Source organism: Coturnix japonica, chromosome 5 (assembly GCF_001577835.2).
Source record: "Coturnix japonica isolate 7356 chromosome 5, Coturnix japonica 2.1, whole genome shotgun sequence".
Taxonomy (NCBI): Eukaryota; Metazoa; Chordata; class Aves; order Galliformes; family Phasianidae; genus Coturnix; species Coturnix japonica.
The window spans coordinates 3,144,767-3,153,393 of record NC_029520.1 but is presented as its reverse complement, the minus strand read 5'-3'; the positions used below and the strand labels follow the sequence as shown (position 1 = coordinate 3,153,393).

General features: G+C 38.6%; 1 long non-coding RNA gene across 4 annotated transcripts in view; it reads left to right on the top strand.

Annotated features, from left to right (window-relative positions):
• Positions 1-1,128: 1,128 nt before the first annotated feature.
• LOC107314327 overlaps positions 1,129-8,627 on the top strand; it is a 29,578-nt gene continuing 22,079 nt past the window's right edge. For 2 of the 4 annotated variants that reach the window (XR_004307531.1, XR_004307530.1), the window contains exons 1-3: positions 1,129-2,394; positions 3,322-6,911; positions 8,367-8,425. This is a non-coding gene — a long non-coding RNA (uncharacterized LOC107314327). The remainder of the gene's footprint in view (positions 2,395-3,321; positions 6,912-8,366; positions 8,426-8,627) is intronic. The other 2 variants (XR_004307532.1, XR_004307533.1) reach the window with 2 other exon arrangements.

Genomic DNA, 8,627 nt, shown 5'->3' with positions numbered 1-8,627 from the left:
TTGTCAGTTCATGGACCTTTTCATGGGGCAATTTACTGGTTTGTTCAAGTGTTCTCTCACAGACTCGGTGCCCCTGGATGTTCCTCTTCTGGCTCAGTGGTGTCAAGTGAACCATCAAGGCGCTCAGCTGGAGTCGTCCTCCTTCTTTGGTTACCCATCCTCTGGCCCAGTGCATCATCTGTGAAGTACTTTTCTCACTCCAGATGAGAGAAGTCATTATAAGGGAAAAGTACTTTTTGACTCTGGTTGATAAGGAAGGGAAAAAGCAACAAAAAACAGATGAGCACTAAATGAAGATGATCCTGTTGACTATACAAACTATCTTTGAAGATTTCTAAACAATCAGAAACTTCAGTTTGTTTTCAGCATATGCTCCCAGGGGAAGGTCATCTGATTCATATCCGTCAAATGTTGAAGGGATGAGTCACAGTCAAACAAATCACACTTTTCTAACTTGTCTTTACACATACGGGAAGGAATAATCTCTCTTCATTTAAAAAGAATTTTCTTTTTTTCTTGGTAGACAACGCTCAATAACTTAGCCCCATGTTATCTGTTTTCCTTGAATTATGAATATTTATTCCCCTCCATATCCATAAATAATACATAATCTACAGTTGCCTCATTTTTTTTTCTCTTATGACCTTTATACATATCCTGTACACTACATTAAACTCCCTCACAGTTATGAAAAGCTCTAATTTCCAATTGAAACTTAATTCAACACCTACAAAGAAACCTGTCTTCAAATAATGAGCACTAGATGTTATATTCCTTACCAGCAGGCAGCTAGCACTGGACATGAGCAGAAATGTGCTGCTAAAGAAACAATCTGTTTATGCCACAGAGTTAAGATGTGATAAAATGTACATGTTCCTGTTCCTTGTCTCACTAATCCCATTAATGTAGAGCTGTGAATAGTGCCTGCTGTGTGCAGTACCCCTGACAGGAGGCTGTGCAGATGCAGCACCTACTTTGTTTGCTCAAAAAAAAAAACATTCAAAAGAAGACACGATTGACCTTTGCCTCCTCCAGAGCCTGTTCCGGGATGCATCATCCCCTAGGTGAGTTTTCACTTGGCATTTACATTTACTTTGCTTTGTATGTTCTAGTGGTCAAATACATTTCAAGAGCGGTGTTTACTATAGTTATGTATTTTGAGGTAGTGTTGTGCATTGCAACATACAAAGGTGATCATTGCTGCTTATTGGTCAGAAGAGGTGGTTTTCCATTGTACTTTGTCCAGCAAAACAAGTAGTACTGCTCAGCCAAATTCCCTCCTGGAGCAGTTTAGTTTGCAGCCACCCTGGGGTAAACATGTGAGGGTGGATGTATGGGGGTGGCTGCTGGGCACTGATGGTTTGAGCCAGGTGAAAAGCTATAACAAAGAAAAAAGCTTCCAGAAAGAAGGTATGCTCTGTACTGCGATCTGAATATACAATAAGGACATCTTCAAGAAGTGTTCAGGAAATGAAATTAACATTTTATTTATTTATTTATTTATTTTATTTATTGTTTGCAGGAAACTGAAAACTTTCTTTTCTTGCTCTCCTTAATTGGTAGGAGACAACTATTTTAACAATAATAATCTATTACCATTTAAAAAATATATGAATGCAATTTTGTCCCCATGCACCCCAAACAGTGCTCAGGGAATGTCTCAGATACTACGCATTAAGAATCTGGACTGTTGTCGGAAACCTAAACTATTCTGAGTTAGACAAATATCCCCATTTTAGAGAAAAAAGTATCCTGATGCACAACGAATGAATCCAGAACAATTAATCATAGGACATATCTGGGGCCACAGCCAGATCCTCTGACTCACAGTGCTTCCTTTTAGTTGAGTTTAAAAAAAAGAAAAACTGATTTATTTTTCATAATTACATCACATAATTATTTATAAAAGTCGTGCGAAAGACCAGTTAAAAAGTTGATGCAAACTTTCTCGAGGAGTTGTTTTTTAGTTTCATCACAACACATGTTTTTAAAACATTAATATCATGCATTTGTGTAGTAAACAGTTGTGGGTCTTTTTAATGTTTTCTTTTTGGTGTCTGAATGAAATATTTCTAAGTTATTTAAAAACCTTTGAAATTTAATCCACTGGAAATACTGCTTTATCATATTTCCTTCTCAGTTCTGAGCTTTCATGTTTCCAGAAAACTGGATGACTCTGAAAAGGGACTCTAAACTCTTCGCAGCTCCTCTGGTTTATGAATGGCCATTTTCCAAGACAAAAAGTGATGCGCTTAAGATAGGAATGTAACTTCTAATGATATTAAAATATAAAAGAAAAAATAGTGCTTAAGTGTGAGTTTGGCTGTGGGTCATTGGAAATGTGGAAGAATTTTAGACTTTTCAATGCAAATAGACAAGCTGTATCGTTTCAAGGTGAGTATGGAGCCATTTTACTGACTAATTTAGATCCTTCTATCAACCCATATGAAACAGTGCAATAACCATCTCTGCTTTGGAAATATCATTTTTCTCCAAGTAATAATTATTTTTTAAATGTTCTTTATGCGTATTTCATTGTTGTGTTCTCTTTTTTGTTTCTTCAATCTCTGAACAAAAATAATTTTGTCTGTAGGTCTCAGGTTCCATTTTGATTCTTGTCCTGTTATTCTTTTTCATCTTCAAGCCCAGACTAAAATTGTATATCAATTCTTCTTAAAAATGAGCTAAACAGAGCTTTCTTCTGCTCAGCTGCTGCTGCAGCTCTGCAGTACACAAGTCCCAGAGCACTTGCTGCTGGCTGTTGTGCTATTGGGCATTCAGTAGCCCAAACAGGCAACAAAACACAGTCACAGTGTTGAGGATTTTGAAACCTCACCCAAATGGAGAACTGACTTCCAGCAGCAATCAAACTCAACTGTAGATACTGTGCTTTTGGCAATATAATCATTTTATATTGTTTAAAATATCATAAAGCCTTATTTTTGCTTGTGATATGCCTTGCAAATGTAAATTTCTCTGATGTAGTTGTATTTACATTTTAGAAAGACTTAAAGACCACTTCACCCAACAAGTTCACAAAACCCATCCCAGAATTGCTGTACAATTGTACCAGAGTATCTTATGAAGACATACAAAGACCTCTGGAGTTGTAATGCCTACAGCCGTATTCCTGGATGAGTGTCTTTTTAGGGAATAGCATCTTGCCCCAAGTTTTCTCACCGACTGCACAACGCACTTTTGATAGAGTGAATCAATATCTTGTTACATGAGGGAGATCTCCGATGTGATTTCTGAAGCACGGAGAAAACTGTGTTAAAAATAACATTTCTTTCTCTGTTTTTCTCTTCTTGGTTCTTTTAGAGGCATATGTGGAAACAACACAGAGCAATGTAGATAAGCAGTCCAAATCATGTGTCAGATGGCTTTACAACAATGGATGACTTTCCCTAGTGCCACTCTGTCTGCAAGGAATCCTGGAGCACTGCTTGAGAGCTGCCACAATATCAAGTTAACTCATGTTGCTGGCCGCTGCCTATTAGTCACTACTTTGAGAAGGAACAGCAGCAACAGGATACTTGAAAAGAAGTACTGCAGCTGATGATTTGCATTATGAAAAATGCCAACATCTGATCCATTTTTTATGTCCTTGAATATCTGATCTTTGGAAAAATTACATGTGGAGTTCAGTATGTTGGGCACTTGCTCCCTGAGTGATGGAGTCCAGAATCTGTTTAAGGATCCCAGCAGCCCACCTCTATTTCATAGAAGACAACCCCTTGAGTGACAAAAACCTCTTAGAGGGGAAAAAGAACATGAACAATTCTATTCCAACCATGTTGGAAGGAGGCCACCTACGTTGTTGCTCTAAGCTGTTCCTGTAGAATCTGATTCCCAGGTAATCTTCATGTTTATTTAAGAGAGAGAGATCATCCTGCTCTTACACAGAAGCTCTCTTAGCCTTTTGAGGATGCTCCAGGCTAATGTATGGAGCCTAGAGGGTGGAATTCATAGTTAGAAATCTATTACCTTATCTCCTAGTGATTGCTCTGAGCATCAGAAATGTAAGAAAGGAAGGGCCCCCCATCTCCTTCTCAGCTGATGCTGCTCAGCTCCACACAGAAGAGCATATTTCTGCAGAAAGGCAGAAGCAGAGCTGTGAGTCACAAGTGAGTCAAAAGAACAAAAGCTTAGTGGGCAAAGGCTGGCATTCTTATGATATAAAATCAGACTTTTGAGAGTTGTCTATTTAAGTTTAACATCCTCCATAATTCTTAAGTGGGATTAAGATGTCCAAAACAAGATTTCTTCTTCCTTTCATTATTACCTACAGACATTGTTACAGAGTTTACTATCTGTGTATGAGTTAGGTACAAGGTGAGGAGTTATCATAAGCAGCAAATTTTCCTTGCTTGCCAAAGCTTACAATGGAGAGCAGCTTGCCTATCCCTGTAATGGACGTACACGTGTAAAAGATTTTTAAATGGCAAATAATGAGCAGAGCCTTTATTATTCATACCAAATTATTAATTGTTCTTGTACTCTTTTTTTTTTCAGATGAGTTTTCTGTTTCAATTCATTGAAACCTTTTCATTAAGAGGAAGACAACTGTAATAATCTTGAATAATAGTAGACAAACCTGCCCCTGTTTCTTTTCTCTTTCTTTCCCATTCTCTCTTGATTAGTACAACAGCTATAGAAATGTCACTTAAATACGTTAAATTCATTTTGATCAGATGAATGGATGTATTTTAGAACCCAATTTTTGTGTAAGTGCTTATATATGCTGTCTGAGATAAAGAAGTCAGCAAAGAGCATCACACTATTCAAGCGAGATATTTTCAGGTAAGTAAGCTGAACTGGTCATGCACGACATTGAATGCTGCTGAGAAAGTCCTCAGCAAACTCTCTTCCTCCTTTTCTCCCCGCAGACATACAAGTTCTCCGTACATTACACATTCATGTTGGTAAGGAAGCCTTCAAGCCACTGTCACCTAAGCAGCAATGAGAGTAGGCTCTAGTTAAAATCCTTTGGCTTTCACATTGATAATGAGCTGTAGGCACTGCTCTGTTGCTCTTGTTATTTTTGTAAAGCTGTTTGGGAGCTCCCCTTAGAGAATCTCCCCCAAGAAAAATATATTGTTCTCCTTCCACCCTCTGCACATCAGTTGTCACATTCAAAGTTGTGTGCCAACACAGCTCAGCCTTTGTAGTCAGAAATTCATTTTCAAACAATGCATTCCAATTCCTAGATAAACTAGTGCGTGTTATCCAAACCTCTAATATATGTAATTTCACAAGGATCGGCGTAGCCAAGTACACAGAAGCCTAGAGCTGGCATGTCAAACAAAACGTTCTATGTTAGAAGTAAATATGATTTCATTGTGATTGAATAATCAGTGTTTTGAGTGTTACTGTCTGAAGTTTTGCAGTGTATTTCAAAGCCTAATTTAAAAAGTACATGCTAACACTTCCTGATTGTCTGTAGAGCAGCTGTTTTGTGAGATTTAATGGCGAGTGTGAAAACCTAGCTCTGTTTAAGCCAGCTGCATGAGTCTCTGGAGTTTTTTTGGTTTGGCAGTTTCCCACCTTCTCCTTCAGGATACAACTTTCTCCTTCACAATGGGACTTTCGACACCATTGATTCCAATATCTAGTTATGTTTTAATCTTGCAATGACGTGTCTATAAAAGGATCTCTTGACATTTTTTTCTTGGTTAACTTGGGTCAAGGTCACATGAACATGATGTGGCCTGCTGATTCTCATGATTTCAGTAAGATCCAGCTGTCTTTCAGGAAAACCTTCCTCATAATAAAAAGATCGTGACAGAGCTGGCTGGTGAACTGGTCATCTTCTTTTACAGTAGTTGGTAAGTCAAAACAAGACCACAGAAGCCATAGCTTCACTCATTACTGATGTTGGAGCTTAAATTTGCGACTGCCTGCCCTTGGGTCAGATGTTTTGTTTTGGGAGGTGTAGGTGTTTTGATACAAGGCTAATGAGGCTGAACTCCTTAATCTCCTGTGAGGCATAAGTCTCACTCAGAGATGATAAATCTTTGAGCAGACTGTTACCCCACATTCTGATTAATTTACTCTGTAAAGCGTTGCTGTGTGATATGGTTTGAGAACCATTTTCTACCTAATTCTTTCCTGTGCCTGGCACCAACCTTCCCTTTTTCAAAACAGCAAAAGTAGGCTGGATCTTTACCTTTCTGTGCTAGGGCAGGGCAGATGTGTGCAGCACAAAAAGGGACAAGACTCCTCTAATTATCCGCAGTATCAGTTGTTTATCTTCACTGCCTTTCACCCACTACCCTGCAAAAAAAAGTGTCATTCTCTCACTAAGCAGTGTGCAGTGCCTACGTTAGTCTTATTTCAGACAGCAGGGCTTCTCAGGTGGTGTGCAGCAGCAGATTTGGAGCTGAGTATGTTTATTATAGATGGACTATGCACTTTGGGCAAGTGTGATGAAAATTCACGACAAGGAGTTAGGAGATCCTATTACACAAAGCGCTTCTGTTCCATTTAAGATATAAATATATATATATATAGTTACCATGTATGATGATGATGGTTACTGTCAGAAGTAATGCTCTCTCCATCAGGAGTAAGACCACTTTTGAGGAAGAGAAGAAGTGAAATGACTTATGCAGTGAGAAGGCTGGTCCTAGACTGGCTGGAAGAATCTTTCCATCCCTTTCCTCAGCTGTACAACAATTTAATAAACACCTGTTTAACACTGCAGTTTACCCAATCTGGCTTCAAGACCTTGGACACCTGTACTACACACTGATGTTGATAACTACCTGGACATTGATTTGATTAGGACAAAAGCCTACAAATCCAAGTTGATAGGTCTTGTACCCTGCACAGAACCCCTGGCTGGATTGTGCCAAGGCTGGCATCCCAGTGTCACAAGTGCTGCTGCTGCATGGCCCTGCTCCCCCCAGGTAGGTCAAGGCATTGATGGCAGTTAGGCCATCCCTGTGAGATTCTCTTGCTGCTAACGTGGTCCTCATCTTCATTATCTGTGTTACAGTAGCACCTAGAGGTACTTTTTATCGGGCTTATAAGACCCCATTATTCTACCTTGTGTGTCCTATTGCTGAGCTATAATACAACACAATCTCTTGAGCATTAAATTTTTTTTTAATGAAGCAGTTAGAATACTGCATTATTTGAGGATCATTCAGCTTTTTTTAATCCTTATTTGATTTAGCTTTATTTTACTAATGTACATTTTGCTGCTTGTTGTTATCTTTCTCTTTGAATCTGCTTAGAAATCCATTTACTCTGGGTAATTGCTCCTTCACAAGGCACTTTTCAGTAATGTTTAGCTCAATGATTTCATGTTAAAAGATGATGTTAAAATAAAGTGGCTGTCATGATAAAGACTGTTTCAGAAAAAAAAGAATCAAAATCTACCATTTGTTCCTGTTTCCAATTATCCTCCATTACAGGTAATGAAATAATGTGAGTAAAAGTTACAAGTGTCATGCTTAGGGGGAACTTGGATGTTCATCAATAATATCAGAGATGACAAACCTAATCTTGTTTAGTTGCATACACTGCTGCAGTTAGAACTCACATGTCTGATTACAAGACAAAGAGGAAGCATCAGTATTATTACTGAAGTCTGAAAGTCATTTTATTCCCAAATTAACAACATTGTTGATACAGCTGAATATATTGAGTGTACATTTCTTTTGTCAAAATAATTTCTGTGCAGTAAACAGAATTTGAACGTACTGCCTCAATTTGACACTTTTTGTATCTGAATGACTCTTATGTAGAATCGTTATATTAGAGTGGTGGCTCTATCATTTCTCATTCAGGTCCATAAAATGAAGCCTTGCTTTGCAGACTTCCATGCAAGTGACCAGGAAAACGATATATGCCTGATGGTTTCCCTTCTCAGTAAATGGCTGGGCAGCTCCTGACTCAGCTGAACTTAAAAATTCAGGCTTAAGAATACCAGCCCACATTACATTACATTTTCATGCCTCCAGAGGCAAGCCAAGGGCCTTGAAACTGGATACATGGAAAAGAGGACACAATCTGTGTTATGTCATTTATGTTTAAGATTTGTCTTACTGGTAGCTTAGATTTGAATAAAGCATCTTAGTCTCAGTTTACAGTATAGTAGAATCATAGAATCACCAAGGTTGGAAAAGACCTCCAAGAATATTCAGTCCATCCATCCAATCCAGCTACCACCAATATTTTGCTACCAATCATGTCTTCAAGCTCAGCCAAGTGTCTGAGGTGAAGACAGGAAGATGTTACTTGATATGTAAATGACCATTAGAAGAATCTGGGTACTTGCAGATTGAGACTAGCAGGCTAATTCATTATCTCATTTGTTGAACATCTCTAATTTAAAATTTGCTGTGATTTATTTCCAGCAAGAGCGACAACATGATACATCACAGAAACCTCCAGCAATGGCAACATGGATGACCAGGTAGAAGTCAGTGTGTGTTTCTGAAAGTTTCAGCTTACTGAGTTCAGCTCCTGGTAGTCATATCTGCCATACCACGTGTATTTGTTGTTTTGAGGAGCCTGTTAGCTGCCACTGCAGGTCAGGAAAGATTCACGGCTGGCCTTTCATGGGTGTCCTGAAAATATGCTGGATTGACAGTGAGAGCACAGGGGGGAAATAATGG